Raw genomic sequence first — 24,444 nt, 5'->3', positions numbered from 1 at the left:
CCCTATCCCGATAGTTGAGCAGGCGGGCAATGATCGATCGAGGCGGAGCCCCCCGCGGCGGGTGCGCAGACAGGGAGCGATGGGCCCGCTCCACAATGAACTTACCCCTCGGGCGCCCAGGTCTCAAACCTGTATCACACCCAGAGGACAAGCGTACCATCTGTGTCATGCCCAGAGGTCCAAGAGACAATCAATATTCACCTTTCCTAGAGTGCTGGCTATCCAAAAAGGTGCCTTCCGCAGGAACGCCTCTGAGTCTGCATTGCAACTACTCAGTTCAGACACATAAAATAGGTAACATGCCAGATTTCTGTCAGTGGCAGGTCGCTCAGGATACATTTTTGCTCTTCTTCCTAGTTTGCCATATGCCAAATACTGCGACTAAGGATCCAATGTTATCTCTTACCCACTGTGATGGCGGCTTCAGGACAGACCTCCACCCGTGGATTCAGCAGAACTTGCTCCTTGCTGCGAAAATGTGAATCAGTCTGGGCAGTGTCCCCTTCCTTCAGCTGCAGTCTGGTCCGAGGTACCAATCACTCCTATCTGGCTCACCAAAATGTTGCTCAATATGAATTTTATTAAAAGCTTCTAGTATTTAGAAATTCGAACAAACATTCGAAACATAATAAAACCCTCCAGCAAGCAGTCCTCTTCCTTCTTTTATTGCTGCTGCTCAATGAGATAAGTATAAATTTATGGTGTTTATTATAAAATGAATACCTCTTGATTATTTGGTATTTGAAGCGCGCTTTGGGTGAGAAAACATCTCGTGTTTGCCACTGGGTTATGAATGCGTGCAGTATTACTGTTATAACTTAACGATCTTAAGTGCATGTTTGAATAATTCTCTGTTTGTTATACTCTGGTAATTTTTGGGGCTGAATTTGTTTCGTCTTTTCCCTGCCTTTCCTACAAAATCTGGTTGGAATTGCCGAAGTTCTATCGATATTTTGTTTTCTCAGTGGTATTTGTATTAGGCATAATCGGCCTTGCCGTAGCTCGCCCTAACCGTCAGATTGATTGATTGACCGTATTGATCGGTGAGGCCGCGCGAGGACGTAGTCATGGTGACACTCCTGCTCGGGCTGACTCAGCTAATGCTGTCTATCTGTCTGCCTTTGTGACATGGTAGCGGAGCCTGCTGCCCTGCACTCAGGACTCTGCTGATGTACAGGCATTTGGGTTCCTGCAGAGATGGCCGGCACACTCTAGGACTCGAGCGTCTGACGTCACTTCCTGAGAGCAAACAAGCGCACAAGTCTCTAGACCGCAACACTTTGTCGATCTATCGTTTTGGCACCATAGTAACCCCATAGTGGCCGCACTGTTTAGAATATTCGTGTGGTAACTGGATTTTACTTCAGTCAGTTTTTTTTGGGGACATCGGAGAGACCCGTTGTTGTTTAGGGCGTTGTGAGTTTGGTAAATTTATTGAAAAGTCTCCCTCTGGGAAGGTAATTCTACTTTGCTTAAGCTAACTGTTTTTCTGCCTATAGAGTTCCCTTTCATTTACTAAAATATAAATATTTATGTTTGGGTATATATATATATATGTCAGTATGTTTTCTGTGGCCACTACCTGTCATGCATTTACAAGTGGTATTTAAAGGCTTTGGTAATGGCGGCCGCGCTATGTAATCAAGGTGGCTGTGTCCACTGAAACGCGTCGTCCTACGACCATTCTTGCCTAATTAAACACTTTTCCGAAATTCCGTGTTGCCAGTGACTGCTTTGAATTGTGAAGTTAGCGGGTTTGATTAGAATGTATCCACAAGCCTGCTGGCTCGTCTCATCGACACCCCTTTGTTCTGGTGCTTCACGCTCACCAGCATCTCTTTGAAATTTGTAGTGAAACTACAGCGTGAAGCTCCCCTCTGCTAGCCAATTGGAAGCACACTTGCGGCTGCTGTTCACGGAACCCATAACTGGAAAGCCGGAGGACACCCAGAGTACAGGTAAGCCGTTTCGGTATTCCATATGCATTATTTGGCTGTGTAGAGGGCGAGGCAGCTGTGTGAGCTTCACAGCGTTGGAATCTGGGAGGAATATCCTGTGACAGGGCAGGCATGCCTGTTATGTTGGGCCCTAGGCCCTCATGCTATGGTAAAGGACCGACACCAGACTCATAGTTGGGTAGCGGGTTAATGGCCACGAGCATGTGCGCTCGGCCCTTTTATTAACAGTGTCACCTGACCCAGTGACGTCTGTGGTGGGTGGGTGTATAGTGGGATACACACATGTCAGAACACTAGAACGTGTCCCTGCTAGGACACTACACACGCCGTCAGTCTGGCTGAATGAGCGGTAGGAAGCCGCTGACAAAGTGTTTGATGAGTCAATGAAGTCCGTGGGGGACAGTCTGGGCATTGCAAGTGCAAGGTCAGAGACACCCGAAGCAAATATTCATAACAAATTGAAGGAACTCAAAAAATTACGGTGCAATGAAATCACTAAGTGGAGAGAGCACAAATCGCTCTCCAAGTACCTCGAGGTTGGTAGAATAACACGAGGACTGCTCATACTATATGTGCCAACATATCAGAATCCAGACAAGGACATGCTAAAGGAATGGGCGGACAACAACTCGGAATCATCACTGAGAATGCTACAGATTTTAATAAAGTACATCCACAGTGACAGAGAAGAGATCCTGGCTGCAATCGAGGCATTGCAAAGTGTCATTAACCAGCACCTTGACAAGGAAGAAATAGGTACATTTCAAAACGACATGCTAATCAGATTACAAAAACATGAGAAGGTCATTAAGACAAGCAAAGCCACCAAGTTTCTAAAAGACAAGCTTGATTACCAAAGGGGTCAGATCTACACCTTTGCACGCAGATTCAACAACATCAGACGTCAACAGCTGTCGGACAAGACACTTTCAGCAACTCAAAAACAGATTGCTGCGAGTAATTCGGACATAAGCTCCGAGGTAGAAACAGACCCAGATGAGAGCCCCAGTGGAGAACCGACATCCATTGCTGATGAGTTGCGTTTTTTACGGCTGGATCAGACATTATATCTAAGATCTCAGCCGCCAAGAAAAGACAAAACTGGCAATCCCAAAGGAAGAGGCAGAGGAAAAACAGAAGGAGGAAGCACCGAACAGCTGCCCGCACAAAGACAGACCCACTCCAAGAAATAACTATGGGGGATGCCAAAACAGTGATCAATCTCTCAGAACTGAAACTAAGCGACAAACAAAAGAAAATTCTTTCTTTGGGTCTCTTATTCTGCAAATCTATCAATTTTATCTATGTGCAGCCAAAAATTGATTTGTTTAAGTATGTTAGGAAACTTAAATTACAAAATCATTTCCACTCCGCAGTCCGACAAGGGGGGCAATATCGTGTTGTGACCCTTGTCCATGTATAAGGCTCAAGCTTATTTACAACTGAATGACACACAGTGTTATAGCAGAATGTCCCCCAATAGTTACAATGAGATCAAGGAGGGGTTTCACAATCAGTTGTCTAGATGGCATGGTATGGAGTTACTTAACGATGATGAATTAAAATTTCATAAAATTGAACATCCAGTAATCCCCGTGCTATATCTAATTCCTAAAATACACAAACACGTTACCAACCCCCCGGGGAGACCTATCATATCAGCCATGGGGGGTTGTTTGAAACAACCTCCAAATAGATTGATCATTTCCTTCAGGACCTTGTCAGAAATGTACCATCTTTCATACTTGACACAGATGATTTCCTTAGAAAGATTTATGACACTGCTTGGGATGACTCGTATGTCTTCATGACGTGGGATGTTTCATCTCTGTACACCGGCATAAGACATGAACAAGAGCCACTTAACATTTTCTAGGTGCCAGATCCATCGGTTGGTATCAACACACCATCATGTTGCTTAAATTGATGGAGTGGTGTCTGGACAATTTTTTTTTCTGTTTGATAAACATCTGTGCAAACCAATGCAGTGAGCTGTGATGCGCACCTGCTTTGCCCCCAGCTTTGCGAACTTGCATATGGACTGGTGGGAGGAGCAGGTGCTCACCTCAGAATTTTTAGAAGAATGGAGTGAGAATATTGTCCTTTGGTCAGGGTATATCGATGACCTCTTTGTGCGTTGGAAAGGGTCCATTGAATCAGCTAGGGCCTTTGTGGATTGGCTTAATATTAATTACCTCAATTCAGTATTCACTAGTAACATCAGTACAAGTGAGGTCGATTCTTGAAGGTCTATGCTCATAACACTCAAATCCACTCCAGGACCTTCCGCAAGGAGACTACGGGCAATTCCATACTTCATGTGCAGAGTTTCCACCCGCTTACATTGAGGCAGAGTATTCCTTATGCCGAAAACCAGCGCATGAAAAGAAATTGCAGCGAAGCTCAGTCATTGAGGGAAGTTCAGGCTGAGCTTGACCTCAGATTCCGTGCACGGGGCTAAAGCCCTGAGGTGTTGAAAAACTCAAAGACCAAAGTTGAGTCTATTCCCAGAGAGGCATTGTTGTTCAAACAGAGTAAGATCAAATCTAACACACAAAGCACTGTGAGAATGATTACAGGGTACAACACTTACCACCAGAAAGTGAGGAACATCTTCAACTCACATTTGAATTTGATACGCAGAGATCCGATTATTGGACCCTCAATGCCCTAACATCCACTCCTATATTTTAGGCTTGCTAAATCTATAAGGGGTGAACTGTGTCCCAGAAGCCCAGAAATGGTTAAATCGGAGTCATGGTTGGTATTGCCCCCAGGTTTCCACAAACATCACGAATGCAAGGCATGTACCATCAGCCAAAATACCAGTGAGATAATACAGTCCTCTTAGAAACACTACTCTCAAAATTGGTCATTCATTTAACTGCAGGAGTGACTTCGGGGTGTACATGCTTCAGTGTTCTTGTCCTAAACTATATGTGGACAGCACCAAACACATAGTCCACATAAGAATCCTGAAACATTTATGATCGCAGGACACAAGTGGACTTCATCCTCCGAGCAGCAGTGCGCCAGAAGCCGCATTTGCAGAGTGGTGTAAAAAGGGACTTGGCCTCAGGACACCTCTCTGCAACACAGCTCTCTGGCACTTACTGGAGGAACCTGGTGGGCTAGTTGGCCCCCAGGGACCCCCAGGATTCAAGGAGACTTAATAGGGACATTATAGTTAGAAATAAGGATTTAAAAAACCTTAGAAATTCACTGAAAAAACATAGGTTTTAGGGCTGTTATAGTTAGAAATTAGCATTTAAAAAACCTTAGAAATTCACTGAAAAAACCACAGGTTTCAGGGACGTTATAGTTAGTTGGACATTTCACTCGTACAAAACCAGAGAAATTCAGCCGTTATAGTTACTAGAGCTAACTATAACTCGCGGCCCCGCAATGCACTGCTAATGACGTCACATATTACATCACTCATGACATGGTCAGTGACATCACTGATGACATCACTAATGACATCTCAAATGACATCACTGATGCCATCACTCATGACATCATCCAGTGAATGTGTGTTTCTTTAAAGTTTAAATATGTTATATATATATATATATATATATATATATATATATATATATATATGTATATATATATATATATATTCACTTAAAAAACCATAGGTTTCACACATGTTATAGTTACCTGGACATTTCACTGGTAAAAAACCAATAAAATTCCCCCGTTATAGTTACTGCAGGCAACTATAACTCACGCGACCGGAATCCTCTGCTGATGACGTCAGATATTACATCACTGTATTTAGACACTTATTTACCCATGTCTTCTTCCATTAATCTTTAGCTATACATATATTACAAATATTTATTTTTCAGAAAGACACATATGTCATCAGTGATGTAATATCTGACGTCATCAACAGAGGATTGCGGTCGCGTGAGTTATAGTTGCCTGCAGTAACTATAACGGGGGAATTTCATTGTTTTTTTACGAGTGAAATGTCTAGGTAACTATAACATGTGTGAAACCTATGGTTTTTTAAGTGAATTTGCAAGGTTTTTTAAATGCTAATTTATAACTATAACGTGTGTGAAACCTATGGTTTTTTTAGTGAATTTGTACGGTTTTTTAAATGCTAAGTTATGGTTTTTTTGGGGGTTTTTTTTCAGGTTTTACACCATGCGCACACCGTGCGCGCACCGTGCACGCAGGGTGCGCGCACCTCGCGCTTTTTAAAAAAAACAATTGTTTTTTTCTCCCTTGGGGGTCCTTCTGTGACCCCCTGACCAAGGCTAGGGGTCAGGAACTGTCCACTCTGCCCCCTTTTCACGTTCTCCTCCTTTGTTTTCACCCCCTCAGACTGCGAGAGACAAAATGGCGGCCGACACTTCCTGGTTTCGACCGATTCGAATGTTTACCGACATCTTTCAACCAATCAGAATTGCGCTCGCGCACGGCAGGGTGCGCGCACAGTGCGCGCACGGTGCGCGCGTATAGATATTGATATGCTTTTAAATGCTATTTTCTCAGGAAATACTGAACAGATTTATACCAGACCTGCAAAAGGCACTTCCTTGACCTTATGGCTACCTCTCTGCCAAATTCCACGTAATTCTGTTCAGCCGTTCGGGCTGTAGCTGCGACTAAAGGTCCTATGGAAAAATGTATGGGGAAAACGTGTTTTTGGACCCCTCCTTTTTCTCGGCGCCCACTTGACGAATTTACCTGAGACTTTCAGGGTTGGAGCTGAACGGAGAGCCCCATTAGTTTATATATATATATATATTATCTACTGGCGGTCGCCAGTAGATAGTTATAGTTAGGACCTTTTTCCATAGGAAATCCGCAACATTCTATTCCCAATAAGTCTGGCGTCGGTTGATGCATCCTTGCGAAATTTTCCAAACTTTTGGCCAGGTCCGCTCCGCTCCTACCCTGAAAGTTTTGCGGTGATCCGTCAAGCGGGGGCCGAGAAAAAAGGGGGGTCCCAAAACGCGTTTTCCCCATGCAATTTTCCATAGGATCTGTTGTCGCAGCTACAGCCCGAACCGCTGAACGGAATGACACCAAATTTGGCAAAGAGGTAGTCCTCAGTCCTCTGGGGCCCCCTTTTTTTTTTTAAATGGCGAAATGCGCGCACGGTGCGCGCATCCTATCGCGTTGGGTGCACGGATTCTCTCGCGTTGGGTGTGTGGATCCAAGGAACAAAAAAATTGAAAAAAGACAAGAAATCATTGGTTGTATGACAACTTTCTACACTGAAAGGTAGGCTGTATATTTCTGTCTTTTAAAGGCATGATTCTTATTGGTTAACAAAAACTGATTGTAAGGAACATTATATATGATAAGCTGATATGTTGAAAAGTCAAGCACACTTGCTGTCTTGTTTAGCAACATTGTGTGCTGAACTTGTGACCTGTGTGCTCAGTGCAGTTTTCCATGACCTGTTCCTATGGTAACAGGCAGAAGGAAGATTGGAGGAAGGGTTGAAATGTATTTCATTTGGAAAGGGTTGACATGTTTAACCAATAGAAATGTGTGTTTGCTTTTGAATTTATGTGTGAAGGATTGTGATTTGATGTTTACATGTATATGTGTGGAAAATGAAAGGGAAACTTTTCCATTCTTTGTTTTTCCTGAGAGGTGCACAGTGCAGAGATTCTGTAAAAGAAAATCTGGTGTGTGACTGATATACTTCTTAATCTACAAAACAACTTGAAAGGTGAGTTATTTAATTGTGAGGGGATCTATGTAGACTATTTTGATTTTAATCAGACTAATGTATTTCTCCTGCTAAAGTGTAGGGAGTACTTTTTTTCTCTACAATCTTATTGATAGTGTGTGTGCATGTAGAAACCATTCTGTGATAAGCATTTGTGTTTTTCATGTGTTTGCAGACAGATAACTGTGCTGTTTTTATATTTTGGTAGAATTAAAAACCAGTCATTGTTTATGAATTTGTGAAATGAGTTATGTTTCTATACTAAAATGTAGTACTCCTTCTAGATGAAGAAATGTGTTTTGGTAAGCTGCTAGGGATAGTGTTGCTTGTCTAGAATCACACTGTGAGTCTGTGTGCATTTGGGAACCACTGTGAGAGAAGCATTTGGTAACATTGTTTATTTGCTGACAGATAACTGTTTTAAAACCTGTCTTGTTGTCAAGTTTTAGTAGCATTAGAAGGCAGTTTTTGCTTATGCTTTGATTAAATGAGTCAGGGTTTGACACAAAAGTGCAGTCCTGAAATATGTAGATTGTGTGCAGTTCCCTTACCACTTCCACTGTAGTGAATGAGTTTTGGTAAACTCCTAGGCATAGTGGTGCTTGTCTAGAATCACACTGTGAGTCTGTGTGCATTTGGGAACCACTGTGAGAGAAGCATTAGGTAACATTGTGTATTTGCTGACAGATAACTGTTTTAAAACCGGTCATGTTGTCAAGTTTTAGTAGCATTAGAAGCCAGTCTTTGCTTATGCATTGATAAAATGATTCATGCTTTGACACTAATGTGCTGTACTTTAATATGTAGATTGTGTGTAGTCTCCTTACCCCTTGCACAGTAGTGAATGAGTTTTGGTAAGCTGCTAGGGATAGTGTTGCTTGTCTAGAATCACACTGTGAGTCTGTGTGCATTTGGGAACCACTGTGAGAGAAGCATTTGGTAACATTGTGTATTTGCTGACAGATAATTGTTTTAAAACCTGTCTTGTTGTCAAGTTTTAGTAGCATTAGAAGCCAGTTTTTGCTTATGCTTTGATTAAATGAGTCAGGCTTTGACACAAAAGTGCAGTCCTGAAATATGTAGATTGTGTGCAGTTCCCTTATCACTTCCACAGTAGTGAATGATTTTTGGTAAACTCCTAGGTATAGTGGTTGTTGTCTAGAATCACACTGTGAGTCTGTGTGCATTTGGGAACCACTGTGAGAGAAGCATTTGGTAACATCGTGTATTTTCTGGTAGATAACTCTTTTAAAACCTGTCATGTTGTCAAGTTTTAGTAGCATTACAAGCCAGTCTTTGCTTATGCGTTGAGTAAATGAGTCATGCTTTGACACTAATGTGCTGTACTTAAACATGTAGATTGTGTGCAGTACCCTTACCTCTTCTAGACTAGTGAATGAGTTTTGGTAAACTCCTAGGATAGTGTTGCTTGTCTAAAATCACACTGTGAGTCTGTGTGCATTTGGGTAAGGATTGTGAGAGAAGCATTTGATAACATCGTGTATTTGCTGACAGATAACTGTTTTAAAACCGGTCATGTTGTCAAGTTTTAGTAGCTTTAGAAGCTATTCTTTGCTTATGCATTGATAAAATTAGTCAGGGTTTGACACTAAAGTGCAGTACTATGTACTATTCTCTTCACTGTGCCAGAACTGAAAATTTAAAAGTTTTACCCAGGCACTGTCCTAGCAGTAGTCTGATGATTTAGTCAGTTTCCAAGTACTCATGTTGCGAACCATACATTACCACATAGACTGCTTCAAATGTCTATGCAGTATGCATGCAGTCTTCTAACATACTATACACTTGTCTTTCACATCTTCAATTCCCTAGTCAGTATCCATACAGTCCAACAAACATCCTGTCACTCCCTTTGCACTCCTCTAGTGACCTATTCAATACCAAGTACTAATCCATTCACTGTGTCAAAAGCCAACCACTTATAAATTCACCCAGGCACTCTCTTTGGTGTACTCTAATCATTCCGTCAGTTCCCAAGTACTCATGCAGTGAGCCAGGCCTTAGCACATAGACTGCTTCAAATGCCTATTCACCATGCATGCAGGCCTCTAACCACCTATACAGTTGTCTTTCACACCTTCAATTCCCCAGTCAGTATTCATACACTTCTAGCAAACACCCTGTTACTCACCCAGTGTGTCTCCTTATAGTATTGTAATTATTCAGGTGATGCCTGCTGCCCTGAAGCCATTTTTAGTTGAAAAAAGTTAGAGCTAAGTGTAAACTTAGTCTAAAAAATCTTCTTCTCTGCAAAGAGATGCTCCTCCAAAGAAGGCCAAAGAAGAATGATTGAATTGGGTGGGGTCTTTCAATAGTTAGAACAGGAAGTGTAATGAACCAATCAAATCTCTTTTTTTGCAGGTCACATGGGATCCGCGCACCCTGCGCTTACGCAGCACGCACCCAGCGCGCATCCGCGAAATTGAATAAAAAAAAATTATAGGATTAGATGTAAAAATATATTAGTTTTAAGACTAGTTTAGAGTTTGTCTTCAATTATTATTCACATGAAATACATATATATATCTTTTTTAAATGTTAAATATTTCGCGGGATCCGCGCACCTACCGCGTCATAGACGCAGATGACGCATCGCGGAAGCGCGTAAACGTTGCGTTACGTACATCGAACGTGTTGCGTATAGGCTGGGAGTCGCGTACCTGTCGCATTGCGATCGTGCACTAAACACGTACCCAACGCATACCGTGCATGGATGCTTCCACGTAGGGATCGAGAACGGTGCGCATAGGGTGCGTGGATCCAAAAACTTTAAAAACAAAATATGTAAAATAAAGTTTTGAACATATAGTTAAAGAAATATTTTTTTAAATATAAAAAAATATGTTTGAAAAACCCAATAAAAAACAATTATTATTTTTTTTTTTAAAGAATTAATTAAATAAATACATTTTAAAAATGATGATAAAAAAGAATTTCAAAAAAACATAATTAATGAAATTGACACACTGAAATTGAAAAATATAGGAATCCAATGAAAATCATTAAACATGATATCTTTAGAGATAAGTTATAGATAGGAATTAGCATTTAAAAAACCTTTGAAATTCACTGAAAAAACCATAGGTTTCATGCACGTTTTTGTTAGGAATTGGCATTTAAAAAACCTTAGAAATTGACTAAAAAAAACATAGGTTTCAGGGGCGTTATAGTTAGCTGGACATTTCCCTCGTACAAAACCCTAGAAATTCCCTTGTTATAGTTAGTTCAGCTAACTATAACTCACGCCCCCGCAATGCACTGCTGATGACGTCACATATTACATCACTCATGACATGGTCAGTGACATCACTGATGACATCACTGATGACATCTCAAATAAGTGTCTAAATGGATGATTTAGTAAGTGTGTGACTGATTGTATAAGTCACTGATTAAGCATATCTTACTGAATGCATGGGTTAGTGAGTAAACTGTGTAAATGTCTGTCAGTTGGTGTATAAACGGCTACATGGGTTGGTGAGTAGCTACATGACTGTCTATATGGGACACTGATTGGTTGTCTGAGTATGGGTGCTTGAGTTTCTGTGTGAGTGGCTGGGGGTGGGTGACTTGGACATAGATGTGTGAGTGGGTGATTCACTGGGTGTATGGGTTCAAGATTGCATCTGTGAAGGGCTGTATGGGTGGGTGAGTGTGTGTATGGGTGTGATGGGGAATGAATGGATGTCTCAGTGGTATATGTCTGAGGAACTATATATGTGAAAGGCAGTATATGTGAGTGTTGGAGTATATAAATGACAATAAGTGAGAGTGATTAATTGTGAGAGTGGCTGTATGGATAAGTGTGTGCTTGTATCAGTGTTTGCATAAGAGAGTAAGTATGTGTTAGTATTTGTATATATAAGTGAGTTGGTCTGTGTATAACTGTATAGGTGAGTAATTGGGTGTGATTGATTCTTTCCATGACTGAGTAGGTGTGTGAGTAAGTCTATTGATGAGTGGTGGTGTGTGAGTGTATGTATAGGTTTATGGTGCATATGATAGTGCTGTATTGATGAGTGACTGCATGTATGAGTTACTGTATGGGTGAATGAGTAGATGTCTGTATGTGTGTAGACCTAGAAATCACTGAGCAGGTATGTACTAGCCTCTATTGGTCTGTCTATGGTTTCGATATTGGTAGTCTGTATTTTAGAGTGGGTGTATAAAAGGTTTTATTAGGGTGTGAGGAGGTGCATCAGATTATCACATGGATGATGTCATCAGTGATGTCACTGACCATGTCATGAGTGATGTAATATGTGACGTCATCAGCAGGGAATTGTGGGGGCACGAGTTATAGTTAGCTCTACTTACTATAACAGCCAAATTTCTCTGGTTTTGTACGAGTGAAATGTCCAACTAACTATAACGTCCATGAAAACTGTGGTTTTTCAGTGAATTTCTAAGGTTTTTTAAATGCTAATTTCTATTATAATGTCCCTGAAATCTGTGTTTTTTTTCAGTATTTGTTTTGGCCATTGCATTTTGGAAGAATTTAATTAATTGTGTAAAAATGTGGAGCAGGATGAAGGATCACTGGATTTTTCCTTAGAAGAGAATCTAAGTAAGGCAATTGAGAAAATGACTACAGAGATGCCTATTAGGATGGAAAGAAAGCTAGAGTTGCTGGCTCCAAAATCATCCAAGATGGAGGAAGAATGCTTTTGGTCTGCGCCTGAGGCAGAGGCTGCACTTAGTTCAGCTAAAAAAGCATCTTGGAAGAGAAAGCATGTGACTACCAGTATTCCACTGGGTAAAAAGAAGAGATCTACGCTGGCAGAACATGTTTGCTGTGTTGACAAGTAAGAGGCAACAGGAAGATGCTGTGGGCATCAAGGATGGGCGGGCAAATAGGCCTGCATGCTGATTTGGCAAATAGATCAAAACAGCGAAGACAAGAAGCAGTGATATGTGACGAATCCTCCGGAAATATGGAGGTGGAACTGAGTTGTACATCTGACTTTTTGATCCTTTACTAATTAAACACCTTCCCTCTCCTGAATTGTCAGCTTCGGACCAATGAGCTGAATACATTCAATATTGGATACAAAGTGAGATTCCCAAAGAGGTGCTTGTAAGGTTGAGAATGCCCTTGGACTTCCATTGATAAGAAGGTGTTGATGACACCAGAACTTGATGCAAAATGATTGCATTTATTGCGAAGGGGAGACATGACCCCAGGAAAGACCTAGATAGGGGTCTCAGATCCTCTCAGGACAGGTTATTAGATGTGGTTGGGCCACTGACAATTTTTTTGACATGGCTGAGGAAGCTTACATTTTCAAGAATAGTATTGATGTTGAAAAACACCAATACAGCACTCTCTAATGAAAGAGGAAAAGTATTTTACTAAAAATAGATCCTAAATTGGTGGATCTTGCAAATAAAGAGAATGACCCATCAGCAAATGGTCTCCTATTGGGGGAAGCAGGTGCTTTCAGCTTGCTTCAGAAGATTACAAAAGTCTTTAATAAGCATGCTTTTGAATTGGCCGGGAGAACTAGGAGCTGGTTCCCCAGCCGAGGGCAAGCTATCACAAGAAGCTCCTTCTCACATGGTTTTAGAGTATACCAGGGACGACAATCCTTTCACAGAGGCGGTTTTTACCCCCTGAGACAGAGGGCCAGGGGAAGATATAACCCCGAGGACAGAAGGAGCAGAGAAACTACTGGTGAGTCTAGACCCTTCAGTTACCCCCTTAATATGGAGTGGCAGACTTGCCCAGTTTTATCAAGATGGTTGCGGATCACAAGGGATCCTTGGGTTTTGGAAACTGTGCGTGGGTTTCACATAGAGTTTGTAGATTACCCGATACAAGACAGTATGCAAAGAAATCTAGTTTTTACCAAAAGATCAGATGACAATCATAGACATAGAGGTATTGGAGTTAATAAGGAAAGGTACAATTGTGAGAGAAGGAGATCAAGTGGATGGTTTTGTAAGTAATATTGTTCTTGTAGAAAAGAAAGACAAAGGTATGCATCCAGTAATTAATTTGCAAGAGTTGAACGACTGGGTAATTTACCATCACTTCAAAATGGAAGAGATGCATTTGTTGAAGGATGTACTGCTGAAGGGAGACTGGATGACTCGCTTGATTGGAAAGATCCCTACCTTACAATTCCAATATGGAGAAATCACCAGAGGTTCTTGATATTTATATGGAGAGAAAGATGTGAAAGTTTGTATGTTCGCCTTTCGGCCTGTTGGCAGCACCCTGGTGCTTTATGAAGGTCCTTCGTCCGGTGGCAGTTTATCTGAGAGAAAGGGGTGTGCGTCTGATTATGGAACAGGACAGGAGAGTATTATTATCACATACAAAGGTAGCAGTGGAGTTATAGGAATCTTTTGGCTTTATAGTAAACGGAACAAAGTCGCAATTTGTGCCAAGTCAGTAAACCCAATTTTTAGGTTTTGTAATAGACACTGTGGAGGGTGTCCTGAGGTTACTAAAAGAAATATTTTAAAGGATTCGAAAGGAAATAAGAAATACTCTGAGTTCAAACTGAATTTCCTTGAGAATGTTAGCCGCATAGCTGGTCTTTTGTTGTCTACAATTCAAGCTATCTCCTCTGGACCTTTACATTACAGGGCATTACAAAGACTAAAGGCTTTTCACTTGAGGAATGGTTTGAAATAATCAGAGAATATGTGGCTAACTCAGGCAGCAAGACAGGAGTTGACTTGGTAGCTAAGAAACATGGAAGCTTGGAATGGGCATGCAATGTTTGAAGAACATGTAGATTTGATTGTGGAAGCAGATGCAAGCATGGAAGGTTAGGGTGCATGCTGTGGATTGCAGGAAACTGGTGGCCGTTGGAGAGATCAGGAAAATAATTTGCATATAAATTGTTTGGAGTTGTTAGCAGATTCTTTTGCGATAAAATGCTTTGGGGGACAGACTGCAAAATGTTCTGTAACATTAAGAATGGAAATTGTCTCTCCGGTAAGGTATGTGAACAGGTTGGGAGGCCCTCGTTCAAAGGACCTGGCAGATCTAGCAAAGGTCTTCTGAAAATATTGCATTGAAATGGACCTTGTTCAGTGAAACACATTCCAGGAAGGTCAAATTCAACAGCAGATTGGTTCTCGAGGATTTTTTACGATTCTAGCAATCGGATTTCAGACAAAAGTTTGTTTATGAAGTTGAATCATTTATTGGGTCCATTTCAGACAGATCTATTTGCGATCAGAGTCAATGCTCAGATGAAAAGTTTCTTCAGTTGGCACCCGGAGGCGGCCGGGATAAAGGCTTTTCTCCAAGATTGGAGAGGACTCCACCCCTATGCTTTCCCTCTATTTGCTTTGATCAGCAGAGTGACAGGGATGATTTGCAAATGGAGAGAGATGGTGGTGGGGGATCACCCTGTTCTGGAGTTCTCAGGCATGGTACCCTATTATGTTAGAGATGAGTGTGGACTTCCCGGTACTTCTTTTGATGTTTCCGGAGATCGGTGGAGTGGAAAAAGCCAGGACTTTCATCAGAGGCTTCGAGACTCATTGAGGAATCCTGGGCACCTGGAACTAGGAAGGCCTACAGATCGGCCTGGAATAAAGGAATAGTTGGTGTGTGGAAAGGGATCCGGATCCCGTATTGGTGGATGGTTTTTAGGTGTTAAATCTTTTTAACTGATTTGTTGTCAAATGGCTTAGCATAGAGATCAGTGAACTTACATAGATCAGCTATTTCAGTGGGTCACATTTTGGAGAATGGCCTGACCATTGGTCAAGATGTGATGGTGAGGAAACTTTTAAGAAGTATTAGGTTGGCTAAACCTCCAGGTACCTGGTATACTACCCTCTGGGATGTTTCGGACGTACTACATGTTCTCGACTCACGGAATGATAATGTGAACTTAAGTTTAAAGGAGTTATCCTTCAAAGTTACCATGCTGCTGTGCTTGCCATCTTTCTGTAGTGTCTCAGATGTTTGTGCCTTAGAGTTTACTAGCAGGTGTTTTACACCTGAAGGTATATGTTTCCATATAAAACAGAGAACAAAAACAAATTCCTCAACTATATTCTACCCATATTTGGATGAAAAGGAGAAATAGTGTGTGGTGCATTGTGGGAAGGAAAATGAACATAGAACTTTGTTGTTAAGACATCCTGAGGTGGAACAATTGCTTATTTCATTTAGACACCCCTACAAGGCCGTTTCCTCACCCACTCTGGCAAGATGGGTGAAAGAAACGATGAATAAATGTGGTATAGATATAAGTATGTTTGGGACGTATTCAGTTTGTGGTGCGGCTGCTTCTAAAGCATGTATGTTAGGTGAAAGTCTACAAGACATCTTACGATGTGCTTATTGGTCTTCGGACTCTCTGTTTAGATGTTTTTATTTCAAACCTATTGAAAGTGCAGCAAGATGTTTAGTGAATAAGCTTTGAACTTGCATAATACTTTTTTGGAAAATTATTTTTATTTAACATAGCTCGTAGTACCAAATCACAATAGACAATGTTCAAGAAACTGATTATAAAATAGCTTTGTGGTGAACAAAAATAGAAAAATAGCACATCAGTACACAAGTGGGATAAACAAATACATAATTACTCCCCGGAATCCCCCCGATCCCCTATACTTTCGTCATGGCCCCCAAATCTTTTTTCATTTCTTCATACAACCCATGCTCTTGTATATGGTTTCCTCAGCTCTTTGGCACCAATCTAGGTCCCTCCTCCACTGTTTCCACAACGGGGGCGTCTGAGAGCTCCATCCCCTGGCAATTTTTCTTTTTGCTACCACCGCAACTAATGCCAGCCAAAGTTCAATGTGTCTCGTCCAATCTATGTCTCCCTTGATCATCAACAACAGTCACTTTGGCTCCATCGGAACAGATTTGCCCACAACCACAGACATCGTGTCCGTAACTTTGGTCCAGAAAGGGACTATTGCGGGGCATTCCCATAGTATATGATAAAAGGTACCTTCCCCCTGGCAACACCTCACGCAAAGGGCCGATGGACTCCTGCCCCATTCGTACAGGTGTGTGCGTGGGTAGTATATACAGTGTAGGATTTTCAGTTGGACCAATCTGAACCTAGGACAGATTGCTATTTCACGTGGGCTCTGTATGGCGTCTTGCGAATCGTCATCCTCGAGGGTACCAATGTCCCGGGTCCATGCCGCCCAGAGCCTCACCAAGGGGTCTGGCATATTGTTTATGAGTTTTTGGTAAATGGTGGATGTGGGCTTCTCTAATATGGGGTCTAATAGTAGCCTATCTTCCAGAGGGGAATACTCTGGGATGGAGGAATCTTTACCAATTTGGGAGCGAATGGCGTGTGTAGTGGTAATGTTGTGAATCATGGAGGTCATACTCCTTCTTAAGGTAGGCAAAGGAGCGGGGGCAGATCCCTTCCAAACGTCACCCAAGTAGTCTATGCCAATTAGCCTCCATCCCCCAAAACCAGTCAACCACGACACCTCTCTCAGCTGATCTCAAAGCCACAGGGGGGTTCTGCCGGTCAGTCGGTCCGTCCACCCCAGGAACTTGTTCACCTCCCTCCAACACTGGACCACCACTCTAGTGAGCGCAGGCCACTCCCTTCGCAACCTCCGAGCATAGAGCAAATTTTCACTGTTTCCCCTTGGCATTACTAATCTGTCCAATCCATAGGCCAGTTCGGAGCTATCTGTGTACACTCAGTCATTGAGTACCTGAAGCTGAGAGGCCCAGTAATATAATCGCACATCGGGGAGTGCCAGGCCCCCATCGTACACCTCTCTGGTGAGTTTGTTGAGTTCTATTCTGGGAGTCCCACCATCCCAAAGCAGTGTCTGCACTGCCTGAGAGATACGCGTAAATACTCCTTGGGGAACAGGATAAGGTGTATTTTGTAGGATATATAGCAGCCTTGGCAGGGCGAGCATCTTAAATAATGGTGCGCGGCCCATGAGGGAAAGCGGTAACGATCGCCAATGACACACGTCGGCCTCAAGGCGAGCCAACTGGGGTTCAAGGTTCTTGTTAAAAAATTCCCTGACGTCCCGTGTAATGGAGACCCCCAAGTACTTGAACCTGTCTGCGGCGACGGTGGCTGGACATCTAGTGGGGACCCCGGGGGCGGCCCGACAAAGGAAAAATCACAGACTTCCCCCAATTAATGGTGTATCCGGAGTAACTGCCGAACAATTCAAAAAGGTGTAATGCCTGCACGATCGAGCGGTATGGCCGCGCCATATACAGCACAATGTCGTTGGCATAAAGGGTAATACACTCCTCCCAGTCATCCATCAGAGCCAGGCCCCAGAAAGAACCATCCCTCCTGATCCAATGAGCCAGTGGCTCCAGGGCCAGGGCAAACAGGAGGGGAGACAGGGGGCAGCCCTGCCTGGTGCCCCTCTTAAGGAGAAACACCCTGGACATAGTCCCATTCACTCTTACCGGCTGTTCGTATAGGAGACACACCCATTCACAGAAAGTCGGGTCCAAAGCCAAATTTCTGGAGCACCATAAATAAATAAGGCTATTCGATGCTATCGAATGCCAATTGATGCGTCCAACGACTTCAATGGCGTCTGCGCGTCTCCAACAACCTCCGTCATATACAGTACTCCATAGAGAAGTCGCAGGTTGTGGCGGGTGCTCCTACGGGGCATGAACCCGGACTGGTCTACATGCTCCAAGTCCGGAAGAACCAATAGCAGCCTATCTGCCAGGCCCTTGGCCAGAACCTTGGCCTCCATGTTAATAAGTGAAATGGGGCAGTACGAGGAACATCGATCCGGTGGCTTCCCGGCTTTGTGAATGACCACTATCGTGGCTTCATGCTGATCAGGAGGGAGCATACCCACCTCTCGAGCTTCCAAATACATATGAATAAGGGGGTTGATAATGACGTTTGCCTGCCTCTTGTAAATTTCTACTGGAAGCCCATTGGGTCCAGGCGCTTTCACAGGCTGGAGTGACTTAAGGGCCTTACCAATTTCATCTCCCGTGAAGTCCGCATCGAGGCGTTCACTCTGCTCCCGGGACAAATGTGGCAATGCAAAGTCCTGCAAGAATTCAGCACAGTCTCCCTTGGTCCTGGTGCACACTGGTGAATATACCCTTTCAAAGTGAGAAGCGAACGCCTCCGCGATGGCCATACTGTTGGATGCTGGGGACCCCGACCCTTCTATCACCTCCACCACATATGAGCGCTCCCTGTCTCGCCGCTCAAGCCAAGCCAGCAACTTGAGGGATTTATCTCCCACATCATACAACCAGCGCTGTGTGGCCAGTGCGTATGACCTTGCCTCCTCCTCACCTAGTGAACGAAGTTCCCGTTGTTTGAGTGTCAGTCTGTGTCGGAGATCAGCCGAAGAGGCTATACTGGCATCCCGTTCCAACTGTTCAATTTCCTTTTCAATTTGACTGATCTGCAGGAGCTCCTCTTTCCTTTGAGCCCCAATCAATGCCTGGGCCTGCCCTCTAAGCACCGTTTTATACATGGGAGGCTACAGAACCCCGGTTTTCCTCAAAGTAAAGCCACGAGCCTTCTCGGAGTTTGTCCCCAATTGTCTGGTTTCTGAGGCGCCACGGGTCTATTCTCGGGAAGGAGGCCTTATTAATGAGCGGGCCCTGAAGCGTAACACCAACCGGCGCGTGGTCTGAGATCCCACGGGCCAAGATGCGGGGGTCAGCAAAAGCACCCATCTGCTCAGTGCGGGTGAAAAAATTGTCTAGTCTGGAAGATGTCCCATGTCGAGCTGAGTAAAACGTGTATTGTTATTTGAGGGGTGATATGTGCACCACAGGTCGCTGAGGCGCAGTGCTGTGACAAAACCCTCTAGGCCACCTTCCCCCCTGTAGCTGGACCCATCCCCAGATTAGTCTATGTCAGCATTCATTACCGCATTAGTGTCGCCCCCAACAGAAGGAGCCCCTGGGGAAGATCTGCCAGGAATGAGCCCAGTCGTGGAAGCACTGATGAGTGTAGGCCCGGTGGGACATAGCAGGAGCAGAAGACTACGGTGCGGCCCTCCCACTTCACCGCTGCCACGGCAAGGCATACCGCATTGTCAGACCACGTGCCCAGCAGAACTGCAGGCAGGGCATTGCGGAACAGGATGCCCGCCCCCCGGTGAGCCAGACGTGAACCCCGAGTGGGCAACTAATTTATACCCAAAACGATCTAGGGCCTTCCATCTATTTCCACACAGGTGTGTCTCCTGAATGAAGACCACATCAGGGGAGTGTCATTTAAGGTACTGTATTAATAGGGTCCTCTTGATTTTGTTGCCCAGCCCGTTCACGTTCCACGTCAATATTGTACACTTAGCTTGGGCACCCATTACGGTCAGAGAGGGTTGACAATATCGGATAGGTGATTGGACCCACTGTGTCATCAGGCAGAATACCACACACTATAGGACTGTATTGGACTAGAGCAAAACTTACAAACCCCTGAAACAATACCCCCCAACCAACACCCCCACCCTGAATCCCTGCTATATGGGTCCCCAACCTCCCACCATGTAAACATGCAGAGTGCCTGTCACTCCATTGCATCCCCTCACAACATGTAAGAGGAAACATGAACTTGCAGTCAGCTAGAAGAATTATATAAAACTAGTGAATCTCCCACCCCCCTTGAAACTGTATTAGGGCAAGCCGATGTCCTGTTTCGAGTGCTAGCCTCCATCCAAGTCTGCCCCCGGTTAAAGGAGTGCACCTCTAGTGGCCCCTAGTGCCCCAGAGCATTAACAGGAGTCCAAAAGTCCTTGCTATGGGAAGCTCCGCACATTAAAACAATCCCCCCTCATAACTAAACATCAGTGGTCTCCAAAATACCAGGACAGGGAAAAAAGGGGAAGGAAAGGAAATACCGTTCAGTCCTAAGGACTCCACAGCAATAAATCACTTTATTACTCTCCTTTCGTGGCCCTGACTGCCAGGTAGGGGTCTTTCAGCATTGTCAGTGTCCTGCCCGTTGGGTCACTGGTCCGGTCTCTGATGGTTACCCTTTCTGCCCACTGTCCGCCAACACTCCAACCAGTCGCTGGCCTCCTCAGGTGATTCAAAGAAGTAGGCCTTGGGTCCATCAATGATCTTAAGGCGAGCAGGGAAGAGCATCATGTATTTTACCCCTTGTTCCCTGAGGGCTCTCTTCACCCCCACAAAGGATCGACGTAGGCGCTGGGCGTGTAGGGTGAAGTCCGGGAAGAACTGGATCGTGGCGTTCTCGAGATGGAGGTCTCCTGTTGACCGCGCCGCCTGCAGGATGGCATCCCGGTCCCGAAAATGTAGAATGATGGTGTGCGGGGGGGCCCCGGGCCGAGGCCTACCTCCAAGCACACGGTGGGCGCGCTCAACTGAAAAGAAGTTGGACAGGCGTTTGGGTTTCAGGTGGTTCAGTTCCAGGTCTTCAATGAACCAGTCGACGGCGGGCCCTTCCAGTCCTCCAGAACGCCCACCACGCAAATGTTGTTGCGCCTAGCACGCCCTTCCTGATCCTCGAGCCTGGCATAGATATTGGCTTGATTTTTGGTGAGGGCAGCAACCTGGTCCTCAAGTATCTTGGTTTTCGATTGTAGGCCCCCGATGCCCGATTCCGCTGCTGCTACCTTTTCGGACATTTTTCTGATGTCCGCCCTTAGGAGGTTCACCTCTTCCATCACTGAGTCCAGTTTGGGCTCCAGAGTTCCCCTGAGTTCCCGAATCGCTGCCATTATGTCCCTCAGGGATGGGTCAGGGCCGGTGGCTTCGGGATCTTCCTGTTGGCTCCCGTCCGGAGCCTCGTCCTCCTTTCCCATGGCCACCTTGTACCTGTCGATCTGGTTAGTCTGGCCCTGGCCCTGGGGTCTATTGCAGCCCATGTTCCAGGGTGAGCACCCCCTGTCGAGATCCGGACAATATGTGAGGGGGGAATGACCCCCTTGATGAGCAGATTTAACTTAGTGTTGAGGGGAAAAACAGGGTCCCCACCACTACTTCAGGCCCAGTTGCAGCACCAAAATGGCGTATGTATGGCAGTCAGGCAGAGACAGGCCCCCTAGGGCTCGGCCTTGCATTGCCCACAGGCCCCCTCCAGCGGCGTTCAGTGCTGCCTGCTGCCTACAGCACTAAGAGCACCGGGCCCTTACTCCTCAGTTCTCAGCCCACTCCCTCGTTGAGTTTCAGGCCTCCTCAATTACCCAGGCCAGCGCCTGCCTCCACTCCAGAGGGGGCTCGCGCTTTGATTTCTCGGGTCAGCCCGCACCCCCGGCTCACCGCAGGCTGTGCCGCTTGTGTGGGATCCGCAATGCGGTTTCAGGTGAACTTCTAAGCCAGTGTCCACAGCCTCCGATTCAGGCTGAACCTGCCACAGTGTCAGGGCACCATTTTAGCCGTCGCGGGGAAAGTTGCGCCACTCACGATTTACAGGCGCAGTTGCTCGATGGTGGCTGCCTCAAACGTCCTCAGCCTGCCACCGTACACCAGTGTGGCAGAACTTCGTAATCCGCGCCGGACTGCCCTCGGATGATCTCAGATATCGGGTTTAGGTGACGATCACTAGCGGAGCTCTAGCAGCGACACCCCCATGAACTTGCATAATATTGACTTCTGGGTCTGTTTATAAAATGTACATTTTCCAAAGCCTAGGTTGGCTTAAAATCTGGATTTTGTTAAGGACACAGAGGCTAATATTATCCCTCCCTTTTTTCTCCCAACTGTGATGTTGTTTATTATCAATACAAGACAAGTTAAAGAAAACACTGCAGTATAGTGGAATGCCCATTTTCTTTTACAGAGGTTAACAGAGGAAGAATTTATTGTAAACAAAGTTTTATGAATTGAAACTAAGAACTTTATTAACAACATAAGATGTATATCAATTTGCAGTTCATATAAGAAGAAAGAGGACTGGTTGCTGGGGTTCTTTATTATGTTTGGAATGTTGGTTCGAAGTTCTAAATTCTAGAAGCTTTTAACATGCTGCTGAGTGGTAGCAATAAAGGATTTACTGCTTAATATTAGCCTCCGTGTTTTTGATAACATCCAGATTTTCAGCTCACCAAGGCTGTGTAAAATCTACATTTACCTTGAAAAAACAAGAGGCGTTTGGCAAAACAGGAACAGTTGGTTAAATTAAATGCTTCAGCTGGAAGTATAGTTACAGAAGCGGGTCTGAGGACTGTCTCGAAGTGCAAGAGATCTGAGCAAACTTTTATACATTTCTTTGGGTATCATAAAGTGTTTCCCTCAATCCTTTTTTGGGTAAATAATGCAGGCCTTGTCATAAATAAGGCCTCTGATCACACCTGCAGGTGGGCCTAGACCTTGTGTGAACACAATAGGCGCTAGTGGGTGACGTGTCCAGCTGTCCGGCATGAGGAGTGTGTGATCTCTGCATGTACTGTGTCTGCTGTGTCCTGATTGGCAGTGTGTTCCTAACTTCATGTGGCATCTGACTTTATGCTGCTTTTGGGAATGTGTGCACACCTCCAGTCCTGTGTGCTTTATTGGGGACAGTCTCCCTGGGCCATTGTGGTGTCACTGTGCCTATCTGTGGTATTGATCTGAGTTTCCTGATTATGCGTTTGTCTATTGGCTATGTGCAACCCTATCTGTGACCTGTCAATCAGTAACTTCAGGCCCAGATCTCAGAGCCTGACAGACAATGTATTTCTGAGTTGGGGTTGACTGCGAGTTCATGGCAGGTGAATTTGATAATAGAGATGCAATTTTGTTCTTACATGTGAATGTATCATTATTGACATTGGATAAACCGTTCTAATTTTGTTTATTAAATGACGTGGTCGGGAAGACGCACGGGTTGTTGCTCCTCTTTCTCTCCTTGTTTATCTCGTCTTCTACAGCGCACAGCTGTGAGTGTATAAAAGAAAATAAGTAGATTTTAGCATCTGCTCATAAGAAATAGGAAGAGTATTCCTTTCTTGGAAACATCCCTACAACAAGAAACCTGACACAGCAACTGAAGTGGCAAAAAAATCAAGGACTTACTTTTACAGATAGTGATGTGGAAGAAATTCTATCAGGACCATCGCTGTTAGCAGACCTTAATGTGGCCAGATCAATAGCACAAACAAAAGACTGGGACACCCTGGCAGAAAAAATAAGGAACAGAATCTGAACTATACTGCATGGGGTAATAATGAAAGAATACTTGAGATCCAGCGCAGCACCCATGGGGTTGATTGTAACAAATGCCCCTAGGATCTTTCTGGAGGATCCAGCATTCTGAAAAGACTGAGCGCAATGTGCGTGGCACTGCACCTGTGATGAGCTCATTTTTCATGATAAAAAACTGCTAAGTGACTCTCAGAAACCATGCTGATTGAGATAAAGTTGACGGAAACACATCTAAAAACAACCATCTCCTCTCATAAAAAAAGACTATATGAATTAAAGAAAGAAATGATGGAATATAAGGATTACTTAACACAATCCAAGATCCAAAAATTCCAAAAAGATCTGAAGAAATTTGCCTTCTCTAAAGTATACCCCTATGCAGCTCCAGACTTTACCTCCACGGCTAAAGAGGGCTACTCATCAGATAAGTACACATCAGATGGGAATTCGTCAGATACAGAGAGCTGGTCCAGCAGGGAAGACAACAGATACAAAACAAAAAATATACTGAGAGGACGAAGATGGCAAAATTCATGGCAAAGACTTAACCCATACTTCAACCAGATGGGGGATTCCAACAACCATTTGGACCACAAGCACCACCACCCCAAAACTTTGCTTGTGGTGTCCCATTCCAGAATATGGCACCTCAGAATGTTACCCAAACACTGAGATTGGCTTCTTTATGGAAAGGA

The sequence above is a fragment of the Triturus cristatus genome, chromosome 2_1 (assembly GCF_964204655.1).
Source record: "Triturus cristatus chromosome 2_1, aTriCri1.1, whole genome shotgun sequence".
Taxonomy (NCBI): domain Eukaryota; kingdom Metazoa; phylum Chordata; class Amphibia; order Caudata; family Salamandridae; genus Triturus; species Triturus cristatus.
The sequence above is the reverse complement of the archived record's forward strand: the minus strand, read 5'-3'. Positions refer to the sequence as shown.